This window comes from Lissotriton helveticus, chromosome 6 (assembly GCF_964261635.1).
Source record: "Lissotriton helveticus chromosome 6, aLisHel1.1, whole genome shotgun sequence".
Taxonomy (NCBI): domain Eukaryota; kingdom Metazoa; phylum Chordata; class Amphibia; order Caudata; family Salamandridae; genus Lissotriton; species Lissotriton helveticus.
The window spans coordinates 30,224,784-30,245,052 of NC_136067.1; the positions used below are offsets into that span (position 1 = coordinate 30,224,784).

The 20,269-nt window shown below is 38.8% G+C and overlaps 1 pseudogene; it reads left to right on the forward strand.

The window, feature by feature from the left end:
* The window catches only part of LOC144762180 (solute carrier family 22 member 7-like), a 136,237-nt pseudogene that overhangs the window by 40,819 nt on the left and 75,149 nt on the right, over positions 1–20,269 (forward strand).

A 20,269-nucleotide genomic window follows, 5' to 3' on the forward strand; every position in this document is an offset into this window, starting at 1 on the left:
ACACATTCACTCATTCACCCATACAATCATTCATACATACAATCACTCATCTTTACAACACTATCATATGCACTCATACACCTATACAGACACTCACACTCTGCCACTCATCCATGGAGTTACTCACACACCTAGTCAGTCCTGTAAAGAATCAATCACAGTTCCATTTTCTAATCTACACAGTTAAACATAGAGTACCTTACATTTTAAAACATATACTAACACATACTTACTCTCTTATAGAATCACTGATACAAGTACACATTGATCTGCACAGAGTCACACACCTCCCAGCCAGTCATACACACACTCAGTCTCCCATACAAATACTTGTGCAACCAATCAATAACCCATATAGCTACTTATATAGCTACTGATCAACACATGCAGCAGCTTGCACAACAACAGACATGCTGATGCACACTTTCAGACAGTTTAGTCACTAACCCGTGCATTTAGTAAGACGCATTTAATCACTCACTCATACAGTCAATCACGCACCTACTAAAACCTTCATTCAGACACTTATACATCCACTCATTCTTCAATATGTAAAACATATTTAAACTTTACAGAAACACATAATCACTGGATGTTGTCATCAGTGATGTCATTTGAGATGTCATCAGTGATGTCATCAGTGATGTCACTGACCATGTCATGAATGATGTAATATGTGACATCATCAGCAGTGGATTACGGGTGCGCGATATATAGTTAGTGCAACTAACTATATATGGAATTTCAATGGTTTTGTGTGAGTAAAATAAGGTTTTTTAAATGCTAATTCCTAACTATATATGGTCTATAACCTATGGTTTTTTCAGTGAATTTTCAAGGTTTTGTAAATGCTAATTCCTAACTATATATGGTCTATAACCTATGGTTTTTTCAGTGAATTTCATTGGTTTTTTAAAAGCTAATATCTATAGCTGTAAAATGTATTCTTCTTTAAATCCAAAAATATATTTTATATGTTTATTAATAATTTTTTTTTAATATTTTTTTTGTTTCGCTCCCGGTCCGCGAACCGGGAAGCTTCCCGTTAGCTCAATTCGATTCCGCGATCCGGTCCGCGAACCGGTAACAAATCAACATAGTTACGGTATCGCGTTGCCGCGTAATGCGTCTTATGACGTACGGCGTTAGCGCACCCGGAAGTGCCCCGGGGCGCGGACCGAGGCGCGAAACGCAACTCCCCGGAAGCGATCCGCGGCGCGAAAGCGCGACGTATCGCGTTGCCGCGAAATGCGTCTTGTGACGTACTGCGTTAGCGCACCCGGAAGTGTCCCCGGGCGCGGACCGAGGCGCGAAGCGCAGCGAACCGGAAGCTAACCGGGGAGCGTTCCGCAGCGCGTAACATGAAAGTTAGAGTCATGTGACTTGTTAATAAAGCTTTTCATTGGTTCATTTCACTTTTAGTTTCATAATTATGGAAGGCTAGGTCAGGTGACCTAAAAATAACACTTTTCATTGGTTGAGAAGTATTGTTTTTTCCAAATGATGAAAACCCCTCCTTCTTTCCTCACTCTGACTTTCATCATTGTGAGAGGAAGACCTTTATTAATACTTGAGAAATGACTTCAGTACTTGCTTCAGCTGGTGCACCCCCACCACCACCTCCACCTCCTCATGGGAAGAGAGGACCACCTCCCCAGGTGATCACCAACACAGAGGAGGAAGAGGAAGACCTAGAGGAAGAGGAGAGAGAAGAACCACAGTTCTTGGAAGAGGTGCCCCGGGTTTCCCATAGGAAAGCCAGTTTCATCTGGCAGTTTTATTCAATCCCTCCAGGGCAAAAGAAAGTGAATGCGAGGTATGTGACCTGCCTCATCTGCAAAGAGAAATTATCAAGAGGGACTGATAAAAAGTATAGCTATGGGAACTATACCATGCATCGGCACATGACCAGGAAGCATCCACTTAATTACAGCCGGGCGGAAATACGGGATATGGAACAAAACCCAACAGCAACTCCTGTGGCCAGGTCAACATCGTCAATATCATTGACACCAGCAGAGGCACGGGAAACTGTGCCAAACATCCAAGAGAATTTTGGGCACATGAAACATACTTGTATGCACTGTGGTGCGTTGATATCATGTGGTAACATGAGTATTAATGCCATCAACCTGGCTTATGACAATCATAATTGCCCTAACCGCCCCCAGTAATTTTTTTTTGCTCCTGTTGAGCCCTTTTCAACGCCTGTTTTTTGTTGTTCCCCCCCCCCAAAAAAACCCAAAAAAAATATAAAATCGTTCAAAAAATACAAAAAAAAACAAAAAATGTTCAAAAAATACAAAAAAAATATAAAACAACAAAAATATTAAAAAAAAAGTTCTTTTCAGAACTACCTTCCCTTTCCAAAAAAATTGCTAGAATGTTTAGCACTCTGGCAAGCTCTATTTCTTTTGGTTCGCTTCCGGTTTAGCTTCCCGGTACGCGTACCGGGAGCTAACCAAAAAAAAAACTTTTTAAAAAAAAAGAGTAAGTATAAGGAAAGTAAACAGAGAGTGATGTTTCAAGAAAGACAGCTATAGGGAGTAAAGAAGAGATACTATTTAATAGATCTATTTACCAAAGAACAGACAGAAGATGGTATAATTGTGAAAAACAAAATAGATAACGAATTGAAAGAAAAACAAGCATTGGCATAGCCAATAGGTATCGACTTTTGGACCTTCTAAGTCTTTAGTTATGCAGCATAATATCCTTGGTGCAGCAACATCAACTGTTGCATGGCTAAACACGTATAAGGTCCCAAAGGCAAGACCTATTGTCTATGCCAATGCTTGTTTCTTAAGTAGAATTGCAATACGTATGGCTCTTCCATGTAAAAAAATCTTATCTTGTGCTCTAAAGATTGCTAAAGTCTCGACAGAGAACAGGCTAGATTGTAAGTAGGGTAAATTGCGCTTGGTGATCTGTTTGAGGGAGCGTCTGCTTTGCCTGGTGTCTTTGGAGAGCAATTTTGATTGTTATACTGGACAATATAGCCCTAATGTAAATAACATAGGGGCATATTATCAACATAGGCAATAAAAGTTTTGCAGCTTTTATAGGCAGAAATGTGTCGCTAAAGCTGCTTTTGCGGCAGAAAACTGCCGCTAAAGCCGCTTTTGCACCAGTTTTCTGCCAATAAAAAGAGCAATAATTTTATTGGCTGCATTCATAATATGACCCTTAGTGTGCTTCAACTACACAGAGAAAGCATTATGAACAAATAGTGATACAGTGATCAGTCTAAGACACTAAGAGTAATAGAGACGGAGTGAGTGAACAAGAGTGAGGAACTATGAGAAGAGAGGGACTGAGAAAAAAAATGGAAGGAGTTGAGTAAGTAGGTAATAGAGAAAGGAATGAGGGAAGTAGCAAAGGCAGGAAACTGAGGATTAAAGAAATGAAGCAGTGGAACTAATAGTAGTTCAATGTGATAGAAATGTAACGAAAAGAGTACAAAATACTTACCTTATAATTGTCGTTAAATTCCTCACTTTTTATTTTTATACTTTCAATCTGTGAAAGAGAGAACAAACATTTGAAAAATATAAAAACATGTATTGAAAAATTACAAAAGACAAGGGCAAAGATTGAAGGACAAACAGTTTTTCAATAACTTTGACACTTACAGAAGCTACACAGTCCTAAAGATATACATTTTAAAGTAACACTATCTTGATGGAGATGAAGTGAGACCTATCTTAAAACATGGTGCATCTTTTGCATTGCTGTTGTCTCAGAAAAGTGTCGCAAGACACTAAAATTTAAAATAATTGCTTCAGGATGCCAATAAGATGTCTACTATCCAGAGTTTTGTTTCAGGTGAGGCCTACTCAGGGTTGCAGATGAAATTTCGAGTTGTTGAAGAGAATAGAAGACATAATACATGTGAAGGTCTACCAATGAAGTGAGTCATGTCCACTGCAATGTTCAACAAAGTCCAAACCTCCTATGTTTCCCTGGACAGACCTAAACTTGATCTGCACAATGTGATTCGTAATGATAGGAAACACAGGTGATGTAATTGAAATACATGCAATTTATTTTGCTCATTTCACAATCACATCACTTCTGTTTCCTTTGCTTAGGTATCTCATTGTGCAGATGTAGTCTAGCATATCAAAGAATACGCAGAAGTGCAGCACTGCATGCAACAACTTTGACACTTACAGAAGCCTCACCTTCTCCATGCCTTCTACACAGTTCTACATATACATCATAAATGGAAACATTACAGAATTAATTATACATGTTAAATGGTTTATTTTTGCTGTTCTCAGAATGTATCAAAATTCACTAAAAACAGTGACTTGAAGGTATTCATCATGTAACAGCGGGGAAAAAAAAACACAATCAAAATGATTGTGTTTAAAAAACCCATACAAGATCAGAAATCAAAAATCAGAACTCCTTAAAGTTAACTTACTTTCCATGACGTCCAAGGATGTCCTATGAATAGCTTATACTCTTTTGTGCTGTTATTACTTTCAGCCCACCAGTTTCTGAAAGAAAATCTCCATCGTTTTTAAAAACATGTTACATACAATAAATGACTTCTTGCTCTCTACCACAAGATTCCACAAGGCCAAATTTTGTCAGAGCCATGTATAACTCTTGGATTTCTTGTTAGCCAATCCCATCATTTGGTATTCCCGCAACTTTCAGAATTAAAATGTTGAAGATCATTTTCACAATCCTGGAATAGTAATATCTTCCCCTTCTTGCTCAGTCATGTTCTACATTTCGTATGACACTGATACTGCTTAATATGAAGCAGACTTACACTACCTCTATGAGTACTACAATTATTTAATTCTCTACATCACTTTTAATCACAAAGTAATGTAAAACAGTATACAGCATTGCAGACTTACATTCCCTCTACTCCATGTTTTGATTGGCTGCTTTAATTAGCTTATGAAAAGAAACAGTTTTTCTGAACTCATTTAAACTGCACATACATGTCCATGATGTCCAATCCTATGATTAGAAGTTATGTCTCTGAACTACACTTATCCTCAAGGCCAAATTGTGTAGGAGCCATTAGAACTTCTTGAAATTCCACAGATCATATCCCGAGAATATTTTCCTAAAATTTTGGTTTTAAAAACACCAGGTAAGAGTTTTTAAGGTCATACGGCAATTTTTTTTTGAAAATTACAACAGAATCATTACAGAATGACCAGCCATTTCTAGACTTTAAATAAGCTGTGTAATGTCCTGATGATATTGAAGGGCCGTCATGATATATAATTGCTGTAGTTACAAAAGTCCTTCCTGATATTGACAACTGCGAAGCTACAAAATTTTTTATTAAAGTTGTCAATTTTGTTCCATCAGGCCTACATCGTTGGAACATTAAAATGATGTACTGGCCATATGTTCGTATAAATAATGTGGACATCATTTCAGATTTACATTGGCTACACTCCATGTTGTGATTAGCTCCTTTTACTAGCTTATTAAAGGAGACTGATTTACTGTCTGGCAAAGTTAAATATACAAATCTTTCTGAGTCTACACTAGTAGTACTTGATACCATACAGTTCTCGCAGTCATGCTGCCATTGATAAGAAAGCCCAAACAGCTGATCTACATCTACACCTTCAGCATGTAATACATGAAGCATATACATTAAAAACTCCTGACAATCTTGCTGAATATTTTGAGAGAATTGTGTTTGGCCTGAACATCTATCTAACAGATTTCTAATTTCAGACACACTTTCTATGTTTCTTCTATCAGTGGTACATTTCTCTAACACAGAATTTAACAAACTGCAAAATCTTTGATCAGAATTGACCACAATCTCTTCTTTTACATTTTTTAGAGAAAACAAAACATTAATTACTACATTAGCATAGCAGTTGACACCAGAACTGTTTTCAAACTGAAAACCAACAACATCTTCAACAGAATCCTCTTTGTTTCTGCTTGTAATTTTAGGTTCATTCACTTTTTGTCTTTTTGCTACAACCTCTCCAGTATTGTTCTCATTTCTTCGTTTCCGGCCTACCAGACGTTTCTCAAACAAAGGAAACTGAGGCAAATGTGGCGCATACTCTCTTCTTAACCTATTGTATTCCTTAACACAATCTAGATCTGCACAAATGTTTCTGACATCACAGTCAATCAAGTACAATCCCGATAAAGTTCTAACTCGTGACAATGCCACATATGCCATACCCTCCTTGAACACAGAACTGCCAATATTCACCAATGCAGTGTCTACACTTAAACCTTGCGATTTATGAATTGTCACCGCATATGCCAAGCAAACAGGGAACTGCTTACGGCGAACATATAAGTCTTTTACAAGCAAAAATCTAGCAGAACAACGAGCAATTAGCTGTACTTCCTCAATGCCATCAAATTTAATTTTTAAAAATTCAATTCCATCTCTATTTCTGTATTTCACAAAATCAACAACATTACCCATTGATCCATTTACCAGACCTCTTTCAACATGTAAATTCCTTCTTAAAATTATACGGCAGTTCAAGCACACATTCAGAGTCTTTTCAAAACCTGCAGTTTTAGATATACTCTTCTCTAATGAATCCAATTTTGTTTTCAGATTCTCAGACAAAATAATTGTTGATCCCATATGCTCTACTCTATCAATAGCTTCCACTTTCACAATCTCTTGCTTTTCTAAATGCAACATTTTGTTGTTAAATTTTGCACATTCTGCAAGAGTTGGCATCAAACATATTCCAGATTTCTTATCAGTAATTTTCTGAAAAATATTCTCAGGCACAACATCTTGTTCTGGATATAAATTTGTCAGTAATCGTGCATGTAAAGCTTCTTTCCCATGCTCGGTCACTTTTCCAATTCTAACATCTTGTAGAATAGTCTTGTAAACTTCATCCTTTGCCTGACGCATATTTTCATGCAGTTCAGCATAATTGAAGTTTAACCATATATTGACGTTGCCAATGCTGCCTAGGCACTTCCTGGTATCTTCATGCGTGAGCATTTTGAACACAGGTTGCCCTTTCACTGGTGTCAGCTGCAGAAGATCTCCAAAAACAATGATGTGTTTGCCACCGAATAACACATCATACTCTGTTTTGAGAACTTCTTGCATCCTCAAATGCACAAAGGCAAGCATGACATTGGAAACCATGCTTACTTCGTCAATGATAAGAAGTTTCATTTTCCTCAAGATTCTTGAAACTTCAAAACAAGCATCTCCAGATAGCTTGTGATATTCTAATTTGTTGTCATGCTCCACTGGCAGCATCAGTAAACGATGTAAAGTAATCCCTTTAATATTATGTGCTGCCAGTCCAGTTGGAGCAGTGACAACACAAGACAGTGATGACTCTGTCCTTTCCTGCAAATAGCATGAAATTGCTTTAATGAGGAAACTTTTTCCAGTTCCCGCTTCTCCACTAACGTACAGTCGGACAGGCTTCAACGACGTACATGAGCACTCTTTCTTATCATGACTTAATCCATGATCAATTTGCATGGTAACTTCGTCATATATTTTCCTCTGCTCAACGTTGAGTTGCCTTTCCAACTCTTCTAAGTTAACCGCATCCTCTTGAGCATGTGCCATGGCTCTTTCCACCTCATTCATAGCAGTGGCAGCTTCATTTTCAATAAGAGGTCCTCCTAGTGGATCCTGACTCAATGAAGCAGAACTCTGACTGTCCTGAGAACTGTCTCTGGCAATCTCGGCTGCAATCGTTGCTTCCTGCTCAATTTCCGCATTCAACATTTCTACATATTTGGGAAAAGCAGGACATTCTATGGTCTCCTTGGCGGCATTGAAAGAGTCTTCGTAACAGAGGAAATCTCCAAGCAGTTCCTCTTCTGCACGCCAAGGCTTGAAAAGTTGCAAAAGTGCTAAATAGAAAAACTCCTTTTTTTCAGGAGATTCGCCACTCAATTTTCGATGGTTTATCAAGTGGCATTTTCTTTGCTTGACCAGACATCCCTCACTTCCTATTACAGCATACACTCCTTTCTCAGTATCTTCTTTGATGTTCCTCTTGAACATGTAATTTTGCAGAACCTCATACAGACAAACATTCTCTAGGTGACTGCTTCGATTTGGATAATATGTATCCAACATGTTTGTCTTCAAAATGTCGGTACTGTTTGGCTCCTTTTCCGCCAAATACTCAATTTCCCGCACAGGTTTGAGAACTCGATTACGCGTTGCAGCAAGACCAAGACTCGCCCAAACGATACTCCTGGACTTGGCATAGAGACTTGCTGAAGACAACCGGTCAGAACATTCGTACGCTCCGATTTCTCGATGCGACAACATCTTCAGACTGAAACTGTACAACTTCTTGCTGAGGCTCTTTTCATGGGAAATGTCCTCCCACATATCCTTCAATTCTGTCTTCTCTTTTTTGGTGATATACGACGTCACATACCGAGCCACAGCCATACAGTTATCAGCCACAAACTGTATATCCATGTTAGCATTCCACATGGACAAAATCACCGGGTTGTAGTCGTTGATATACTTGGACTCTTCGTTCCTCTTCAAATTGTAAGTGTTTTTAGGTGATTTCTTCATCACATTATGTCGCAGCGAAGACATCAAACTGTTTACTCTTCCTTTAGAAATCACCGGTCGTGGGAAGCCGAAACGACATTTGGTGTAGAACTTGTCTTTGTTTCGGAATTTACGACGGCAGTACTTTCCACATCGATGGCTTTGGAAACGCAGAACTTTTTCTCTTAGGCTTTTCTTCTCCTTTGCGTTTGGAACAGCACACGTAGAATACTGTTGGATGAAACTCATCACTGAGTCTTCTGGATCCGTTCCAAATTTAGGTGCATCCTTGATCCACAGCAACATATGTATATGAGGAGCTCCTCTTGCTTGGTACTCCTTTCTCCAGAAGAAATCCAACACCTCTCCAAGAGGTGGATTCTTCTTATTCATGATGAAAGACATCATAGCTTCAAATCTATGATTGAAGTACCTACATACATTGACTGGATCCAAAGAGCACAGTTCTCCGGGTGTCTTGAATTCGATGTTTTCTACGTTAGCATTTGCCTCTCGTAGAAATTGAAGTAAGTCTTCCCAGCCATACTCGGCACAACTCAGAGTGAGGAACCATGTGGGAGTACCTAAGTTCCTCAGCATACATTTTAAATCACCATGACGACGGTACCAGTACTCATTAGTACCACGCTGACACGCCATGAGATTAATCAGGTGAGATTCCAAAATACTATCTTGGACATTCACTTTATCCATAAAATCACTTGCTGAGATGTTTTGCATGTGTATACCACTTTTCAAGATGTGGTTCACTGCATATGACAGTCCAGACAGATCGCTTTCAAACAGGAGATGAAACAAATAAGGAATGCATTGTCGAAACCTAGCATCTCCTGCATACAATCGCAAAGTCCGGTATTCAGAAGCAGGAATTTGATGAGGTCGCTCATCATATCTTCCTCCCTGACCTGTTGGAAAAAGCTGTGGGAAACACCGAGCTTCCAAACTTTCCTCCCAAACACTAATGGGACTCCCTTTGGCTTGTTTCATTTGAAACAACTCAATAGCATTCCCCATGACTTCCTTTGAATGCAAAGGATGAACACTATAATGTTCATATATTTCCTCACTAGTAGAGGGTTCTACTTTCTCAATTTGACCAGCACACAAATCGCTATCCTCTTCCTCACTTACTTCCTCTTCTGCAACATATACATTCTTATAGTATTTATTATTTTTTTTCAAATACAATGTTGCCTTTTTAACTTTCCTAACATCTACTAAATCTTGCCATATTTTCTTATTCTTTGTCGGAACCCCATTAACTAAGATAACCAGAGGTTCCTCTTCCACTTTTTCTACTCCAATTGTGTTAATGTTTTTCTTCAAATCTAGAGGCAAATAAACAACTCTTCCCTTTAATCCTCTCTGTAAATCTGATGGAGGCAATTTCCCTGTCTTTGGCTCCATTCTTACAATAGCCTGAAAGGGATGGATACTTTGAATCAAAATAGATTCATAAGTATTTAAATCCTTCAATTCAGAAGGAATCTCAACCAATTCCAGATTATTATGAACTGCTCTAGCAGGCATCTGGTTTTGTTTTAATTTGTTACAACAATAAGTACACACACGTTGATCCAATCCCAAATCAAAACAATTTTCTACCATCAAGTATGTTGCAAAATCCTTCCATTCACTATTATTTTCCCTTTCACTTTTTGCATATAAATCCACTAACTTAGTCTGATTCTTATAATAAGTGCGTCTACAACACACACAAGTGAAATTAGGCCTCTCACTTGATTTCATGTCAAACGTCGCAATTTCCCTCTGGAAATTATCTGTACTGGAAACCTGTACACTATCTTCCAAATGACCCTCTACTTCTTGCTCAATTTCAACATTCTCCTCTTTACTTCCAAAGTAACAAAACTCAATTTCTTCACATATATTCTTCACATCTATTTCAGAACCATGCAAAAGAGCAGCGCATAATTGTTTCAGCATAATTGCTGGACTCTTAGCATAATACAACAGTCTAACTAACTTCCTCACTTTGTTATGATGCACTGCTAGCATCCTGAAATGATGAAAAACACTCTGGCATACTCTCCTGGAAAGACAAGCCAGTGAATGACCATGCAAACCTGTCACTTCTCTCACTCTGCAAGGATCTAATTCTTGCAACAACCTTATTTTCTGCTTCAAACTTTTCTTGTTAAATGTCCGTACAAAATCACAAAGCAAATTGATGGAATCCTGTCGCACACTGCAAATACTACTACACTTCCAGGTGTACACAGGACCCTTAGCACGTCTTCCTAAAACCTCATTACCTAACAACTCTTCTGCCTCTGTTGTCACAAGTTTTTCTTTTTCAACTGGACAACCATCTTTCACTTCATAAGCACGACCACTGATGTCAACTGCATGCACCAAATCATTATCCTGGAAATAACTCTCTTCATTAAAAAATGCCTCACAGCTTGAACTATGTATCCATTCTCCAGAAAAAACTTCACAAAAATTACTACGATTAACTATTCTCTTCCATCTACTATTTCTTTTGAAATCAAAAATTGCCTTGTTTAGCTTCCTAATTCTATTGATTATCAAAATAAATAACTTACGTTTAATTTCAAAAGCCTGATCAATAACTTTCTCAACTTTTTTTTTTCTCCTATAAAAAACTAATTTCTGTTGACCTTTCTTAATATTTTTTAACAAATTGCCAATTATCCTGTTACGGAACATTCGTTTACGAATCTCCGTAAACTGTTGTTTCCTTCTACTATCATGCACAGATTTATCTCTTGCTCTAGCAGTAACATTTTCATTTGTCCTTTTCTTTCCATTTGATTTACTTGTCATTTTATGGATTGAAACATTTTCTGTACTAATATTTTTTTTATTACAAATATTTCTTATGAAATATTTAGAGCTCTTACCCGGTGCTTTCTTCATGGCTTGAGAAATCTTTTTGTTAGAGGACTGCTGCATTTTTTTTTTCTCCTGCTGTCTTTGACGTTTTGCAGCCTTCATCTCTCTTATTTTTGTAGGCATCTTGAAATGATCTGCAGTTGAATCTGAGGAAAAAGATACTAAAAAATGTTATTAAACATTATTATCAAACAGTAAATCATTAATAGTGATCAAAAATATAACACACTACTTGACATTTTATTTTGAAGATTTTTTAGTCATTGCCATTTTTACAATACAGAAATACCAGAAAAGAAATGACATTTATATTTATGTTACCTATGCTATTTTATATGTGAATCTGATCTAATTTTATGAGCATATTTTAATATTTTATTGAAAACACTACACATAACCTGTTTTTGAAGGTGTTTTTATTTTTAAATTAAACGGTTTACCTTTTTACTTTTTATTGATTATAAATTTTAAAAATAAATGTTTATAATTCCAAAGGCTGAAGCAAGTCAGCTTCCCATCCGATATCATATAATTCAGACAAATCTGCATCCTCATCACGCTCTTCTTCATCCTCAGGATTTAAATCATCCAATGGATCAACATCCACTGATGTTTCAATTACAAGTTCAATGATGAGGTCAAAATCAACTGATTGCAGATTGTCGCTCATGTTGAGGTTGTCTTTATCTTTAAAGAAAGATAACAACAATGAGATGTTGCAGAGTAAGAGACAAATCTCACAGATTATAATAGTAAAATTATTTAACAAGAGTAACATTTTGCAGCTATTATTTAACCATGTCCAGCGATGCTGAGCAGGTGAAGCCTATGTCTAATTTTTCACTGAACAGGACTCATCTGTTCTTAACCTTGGATAAGCCTCAACGACTCTGTGTTCCCTGCACATACTCAAATGTTAAAGTGCAGATTTATATTAAATGGCAGATCCCCAGGCATGCACCAGTTAATGTGCACCACTGTTTTACCACCCATGGTGTGCCGCATTTACAATCAGATAGGAGAAAGCTGCTTCAAAACCCTGCGCCTGCTTGAAGCTTGCATAGGTCTTGACGCAGCATTGTATAGATGGGGCACCCCTGAGCCTTGCTGGAGCTGCATCGCACTTACGATACAACTCCAGCAATGCGCCACCTTTACAGCACAGATACGTCACGCATCTGTGCCATTTTTGCCCCATGCTGCGCCGCATTGTAAATACAGCACACCATGGGTGGCGGAACAGCGGCGCAAAATGACTGGCACATCCACTGCTGCATCGGTTTCATGTGGCACGTTTTTTTTACACCATGACACATCTGCCTAAATGCATCAATTTGTAATTTTCTCGCCTCATAGCAAATCTTTTGCACCGCCACTGCGTCACAAAAGTGACGCACAGTGGCGCAAAAGATGCATACACCTATCATAAATCTGTCCCTAGCATTTTAAATGATTAATTCAGGATGACGATAAGGTGTGGCCTATGCAGAGCTTTGTTTAAGGTGAGGCCTACTCAGGGTTGCAGATCAAAGTTACGCTTGATGAAGAATACAGAGGAGATAATACATGTAAAGGCCTACCAATGAAGTAAGTAATGTCCACTTTATTGCACCAGTCATCATAAATGTATCCCTAAGCTTCTTATCTTGTTACAGATGAACCACCATATGTACATGACATTTTAAGTAATTTCCACATGTGCAGTGTTTTCAAAATATAATTTGAAAATCGTTTTTGGGGAAAAGTAATGGTTTGCAAAATTATGACAATTACATAATGGTGTATGCTTCTCTATAAAGCATTTCAGTATCTCTAATGTCATTTTTCCCATATTACATTATAAGACCTTTCCCCATGAAGCACATTCCTTGTAAATATGCTCCCACCTGTGCATTGCAAATTTAGATTTTCACTGTTTCAGACACATAGCCATGTTGAAAGTGACCCAAAAAAATTGCAAACGTTTCCCCATGAAGCACATTCCTTGTAAATATGCTCCCACCTGTACATTGCAAATTTAGATTTTGACTGTTGCAGACACATAGCCATGTTGAAAGTGACCCAAAAAATTTGCAAACGTTTAAAAAAAAAAAACATTCATGTGTCTTAATGACATTTTAAGTCATTTCCCCATGGAGAATGTTTTCTAAGTGGCACAAAAGAGGTATACACCTATCATAAATCTATCCCTAGCATTATAAATGATTAAATCAGGATGACAATAATATGTGGCCTATCCAGAGGTTTGTTTAAGGTGAGGCCTACTCAGGATTGCAGATTAAAGTTACGCTTGATGAACAAAACAGAGGAGAACATTTTATTGTAAATGCCTACCAATGAAGTAAGTGATTTCTACTTCATTGCACCAGTCATCATAAATGTATCCATAACCTTACTTAAATTGTCCTTAAGACACATAAAAGCGTTTTTTGATTGGCTTTCCTGCATGGTAGGGTCACTTTTAACATGGCTATGTAACATAAACATTCAAAATCAAAATTTTCCATGTACAGGTGGGAGCATATTTACAAGCAATTTGCGCCACAAAGAAAGGTCTGACATTAAAATGGCAAAAATAACATCAGGGACAGTCAATTGCCTTATAAAAAACCATACACCATTATGTCCTTCTCATGCATTTAAAAACAATTCCTTTTTCCCAAAAACGATTTTCAAATCATAATTTCAAAAAACTGCACATGAGAAAATGACTTAAAATGTCATTGAAACACATTAAAGCATTTTTTGATTGGTTTTCCTGCATTGTTGATTCATTTTTATCATGGCTATGTAACACAAACATTGATAATTAAAATTTTCATGCACATGTAAGAGCATATTTACAAGCAATTTGCGCCACAGAGAAAGGTCTTACACTAAAATGAGAAAAATAACATCAGGAACAGTCAATTGCCTTATAAAGAACCATACACCATTATGTCCTTGTCATGATTTTATAAACAATTCCTTTTCCCCAAAAACGATTTTAAAATCATAATTTCTAAACACTGCACATCAGAAAATGACTTAAAATGTCATTAAAACACATGAAAGCGTTTTTTGATTGCCTTCCCAGCATGGTTTGGTCACTTTTAACATAGCTATTTAACACAAACATTCAAAATCTAAATTTTCCATGCACATGTGAGAGCATATTTACAAGCAATTTGCGCCACATAAATCATAATTTTCTCCTTAAAGCACACTATTCTCTATCTAAAGTAAAGAAATATTTTCTCACCTTAGCAAATACTTTGAGTTTGAAAACAGTCTCAGAAACACACCAATTTGTCTTCAGCAGAGCAAAAGGTATGCACTCCAGAGTCTGCAGCTATGAAAAGCACAGAAATGGTGTAATTCTTCACACATATTTCTCATGTCACCCAATCAAAACTCTTCCCTCACTTTTTTTCAAATGAAAACCCTTCCCCCTCTGCCCTTTCTGCCTATTTTCCATAGCAACCACCTCTTGGAGAAACTCTGGTGTTTGCAAATTCACACAACAATGTTGCAATTGAACTCTGAACTCTCAGTGCACCTGCATATCCAGTGCTTTCTTTCATTTAATGATTTTTTATTGACCACTCAAAATACATCTTTCAAAGAACACATCTCTACACCCTAACTTTCTGTTTTCATCAATCAAAATCCACCAATCACTGTTACTACTTCATGAACACAGAAACTCCACAGTTTTTTTCATTTCAAACTCACATTTTTTCAACTGCCATTTCATTGCCACACTTCATCTGACTGCAGGAGAACCTTCTCTCACCATGTTTTCTGTCTGGATTGTTGGTCATAGTTATATTCACTGGGCTCAAAGGTACGTTGAAAGCAGGAATTTACCTAACCTCAATTTACAAGATGTGGAAATTAAGTGGTTTGGCCACAGAGGATTAAAATGTCACCAATTGATACCATTGGTGAAAACCTTTATGCATTTGCCCAAACCTGACCTGTTAATTGTGCACTGTGGAGGTAATGACTTGGGCACTTTGACTGGTGTAGGTCTGGAAATGCTTTTAAAGGACACCTTTGAGCAATTAATGGCACTTTTTCCTCAGACTGCCTTGGTATATTCAAATATATGCCAAAGACAGAAATGGAGGTGGTCAAACCAATTTTGTCCACAAATTGAGAAGTCGAGGAAGCATGTAAACAAATCTGTTTCAGCTTACATGAGAGACCATGGAATGGGCTCCCTGTACAACAATAACTTGCGTTACTACATGCAAGATATCTACAGAGGAGATGGAGTTCACTTCTCAGATGAGGGCAACAGAGTTTTCACTCTGAATTTAAAAATGTGCATTGGTACCTACTTATAAGTACCAAAATGTACCATAAACCCAAAAGCTCTTCTCAGAGCTACCCTACATCTAATCACTCACAATTATTATTTTACTCTAACTTTTTTTACTAATTTTCAACAAAGTACGCTCCCTGGGGCGCTACCCGGTACGCGTACCGGGAGCTAACCTCGCGAAATTTTAAAAAAAAATGTTTTTTTTTCGCACATATGGGCCTCCTCAGCCACCCTCACAAAACCTAGGGGGTCAAGATAAGTCTACCATGCCCCCTTCTACCTATTCTGAACATTATTTGCCCTCCATCTTGTATCATAATTCGACCGAAACACAAAATGGTGGACTCCCGTTACGCTTAAGGTTCGCGTACCAGGGCGCTCACCGGTTCGCGTACCGGGTCGCTTCCTGGGAAGCGCACCATCAAAAAAGGTGGGAAAGTAGTTCACACAAAAGCCACTTGAGACAATTTCACCAAATATAGATTAGCTCATACTACATACCAATCCCTACCATTTTCACAAATTTGATTGGAATTCCATTTAGCCATTTAGCCTATAGAACTCACTAAATACCGTGAGGTAAATTACTTCACAAAACACATCTGAAGTGTTGGAATTGACAACCAATTAAAATGTTACTTTCATTTTCTACTTTTTTTACCTGACATTTAATTGGTTATGTACCCGAATATATATAAAGGAAGAGAAGGAAACACAGCCATTTTGACTACTACTTCCTGGTGTACATTTCTATTAGAATTTTCATTAATAACTTCAACTTCTTTTTAAAGGTAAGTTGTTATTTTTAAAACTGAAGTATATTGAGCACTTTAAGTTAATATGGCAAACTTTTTCTGTTAGTTATATACTATCCCTCTGTAGTACTTATAAATTTAGATACACTTTTTTATATTCCTACTTCCACTCTGATACTATACACTGCCCAAAGATAAATTCTCTGTTAAAAACTGCCTATCTAAAATTAATCCCAACTGTGCCCTACCTCTACTAATATATATTTTTTTATGCAAATTTCAGGAAAAATGGAAAGTGAACAAAACATTTCATTTGAAATTGTCCTTCCAGAGTCCAACACAGAAATCATTGATCCAAATGAGATTGAATTTATGGATGAATCTTGGGACCAAGAACTACTGCAATGTGTACAAGCAGTAGATAACCTCCTTGCAAATGAGGACATTTTACAACCTCAGAGACTACAATCTATATTCCATGATTATGAAATTTCTGACAATGAAATGTTAGAAAGTTTAATAAATTATGAAACACAATAAAAAAAACTTAAAAAAAAAAAAATAAATAATCAACAAAACCAACAATCAATTAACATACAGCATTTGAAAAGTCTATCATTCATTTTTCATTGTGATACGCTCCCCAGAACGCTTCCCGGTTCGCGTACCGGGCGCTAACCACGAAAAAAAATAAAAAAAAATTTTTTTTTTTTTGCTTAGCGGGGCCCCTTTAAAGCCTCCACATCAAACCTAGGGGGTCAGGGAGGAGCTAGTATGCCCCCTTATGGTTATTTCCCCCTTTGTTTTGGCCTCCTCTTGTCTCTCAATCCTACCGAGAGACAAGATGGCGGCCGCTCCGGACTGTTTAGAATGTTGACAGACACCGGAGAGCCAATCAGCTTAGCTACGCGAAGTTCCGGTACGCTTAAGGTCCGCGGACCGGAGCGCTGCCCAGAGCGCGCTTACAGATATATATCTTTTTTTAAACGTTAATTTCTCAAAATCCACTGGAGCACATATATTGAGACCTACAAAAGGCACATCGGGCTACCAGTCCCTACAATTTTGCCAAGTTTCGTGCAAATCCATTCAGCCGTTCGGGCTAAAAGTGAGGCTAACCGCCCTATGGAAAACTCAATGTTAAAAACACGTTTTGGGACCCCCCTTTTTTCTCGGCCCCCCCTGGACGAACCCCCCCAAAATTTTCAGGGGCTGCTCAGAAACAAAATGTTCCATTTTCCTGAAAATTTCAGCCAATTCCGTCCACAAACGCCAAAGTTATTAGACATAGAATTTTCAAAAATCCCATAGGGAAAAAATCCTAACTATATATACCTACTGGCGACCGCCAGTAGGTAATATATATATACATATACACATTTTAACCTATAAGTCACTCTTATGGCAGGCCTTGACAATCCTGAAGGCAGAGTGCTTGGTTTTGTGTGAGAGGGTGCCCTACCATGAGTTGAGCCCCTCTGCAGCTTTTGGAAATCCTTCCTTATAGCTGTTTTATGATATAGCCATACCATATACTCTTAAGTGCATTATAATCCTCGCAGTTAATGCTAACTTTGGTTTGGCTTTATCAAAACATGTCGTGTTTGGTGTCAAACGCTTTGGAATACTACCCCCACCAGTTCTGGCGACGTGAGAAGCATTCCACCCTTCTAGAGGGAAAAGACATGTACACACTGGTACAACCGGTAAATGTTTTAAAGAGCCTCAGCATCACAAAATGGATGCTGCTGCCACAGACACAAGTCTGACCTCCTGCTGCTTGACGAAACTCCTGCAGGGGAGGCCTGGACAATAGGTTTCCTGTCCAGGCCAGACAGGCTTTAGTGTATTGGGGCAGGGTGAGTTGCATTCAGTGAATGCTTTTCAGACATTGCCTGGGATACACAAGGTGCTCCATGCATTTCCCAGTTCAAACCAGTTGCTGGGGCACTCAGCCCCTGCTCTGGCGTGTAACTGGACAAAGGGGAAGGGGTGTAACCACCCTCTCCCCAGGTCCTCCCATAGGTGGGACTCTAGAGTTAGCCCAACCCCTAAACTTAGTATGAGTGTAGGTAGCCAGTCCCTAGGACTTCAGATTACCCTGGACGAAACTCTGAAGATGAAAACTTGGACCTTTGACATTCCATATTGACTGGAAGATGGAAGAAATCTATCTTGAGGTAAAGGAGTAACCTCCCTGTTCAAACAGGCACCAAAGACTCATCTTGCTAGTCTGCATTTTCGAGGGTCCCGCCGGATCCCTAAGAATCTGCGACACAAGACACAGACTTTCAGAGATCTCCGAGGCTGACACGAGTCCCCAGCAGAGCTGAGACCTGTAGCTATCATGAGAGACGTGTGACCGGAACTCCTGGACATCCTGCAAGTTTGCAAGTGCACCTACTTCCCGAAGTTTCCCCAAGTTGTCCATTGGGCTATTTGTTGCCCCTGCCCAGAGCACCTTTTGTACTGAAGCTGAGAGGCATATATTCCACGAGTGTTCCGTGGGCTCGTTTTCTTCACCGCAGCTCGAGGCTCCTTTGTGATCCCTAATCCATTGGCTAGTGGGTCCCCACGAAGAACAATCCTTTGTTTCTTGAGTTTTCCTGGTTGCTCCAGACGTGCCCTGACTCCCCTCCAAAGGGTGAGTCCCTCAGACCTTGCTGGTCTGCACCAAAGCCAATCTTGCCATCTTGCCTGGGTTGTTGCTGCCAAGGCTTGTTGGAATGCTGCAGCATTCGACATCCTTTGTGGGACAGCACGAATTCAGCTCATGGTTATCATCAACACCTCCTGGACCTTGTGGCTGAAGAGTCAAGCTTCACCTACTTCACTTGAAAGCACCCGACATCGGCTTCCTGTCGCCATCCTGGTCCCTGGCTAGTGACCCAGACTCTGTCCCCTCTGCTATGAGGTTCTTCAGATTTCTGATCCACCCTTGGATTCAACTGGACACTTTTCTCCTGGTCGCCTGCAGCACTTTTTTGCAGATCTCCATAGGAATCGATGACGAAACCCGACACGAAAAGACACCTATGCACCCAGCTTCCCTGGGTGAGGTAACATGAGTACTCTGGTGCTCCCGTGGGTCTTGACTCTCGAAGTGTCTAGTACTGAAGAGGTTCCCTCGCATTCCACTCCTAAGTGTCCTAAATCTGTAACTTTGTAACTTAAACTTTCCTCATAGAAGTCTAGGGTGATTCACGGCTGTGTTTAGACACTGCACGCGTCCCCGTGGGTCACCTGCGCCCCTACCTTGGGTGGTTCCTGGTTGCCCCAGCAGTTCTACAGGCCCTAGGCCTCACTTCTATCCCTCATGTGGTTCTTATACCACTTTTTTTAGTATATGGTTTGTGAGGCCCCTAGGGCAAAACGTATACTGTGCTAGTTTACTGTGTGATATTTAAGTCCTTGTTTTGTACTTTGGCCTCCAGCCTCATAAAGAGACTAGAGGGGTTGTGTTTAGAATAAATACATATATTTTATATATATACCTTGTGGGGTGTACTCATTTGATCATTCAAGAGATTATAGACTGGTAAAACCAGCTGCTTTATATTCCTTCAAGATTTAGCCTGAAGGCTGCTCTCCATAGCTACCACTAGGATAGCTTTCAATAAAGGTTGTCTTAAACCTACCATCAATAAGGGTCATTTGGACTGGTGCAAGGTGCCCACTAGAATAGTGGACATCATATGCCAGGCCAACTTCTCACATGCTTGTCACTACTAAATGTACCCCATGGATAGTGGACAGCAGCATCTGTTCAACAAGGCC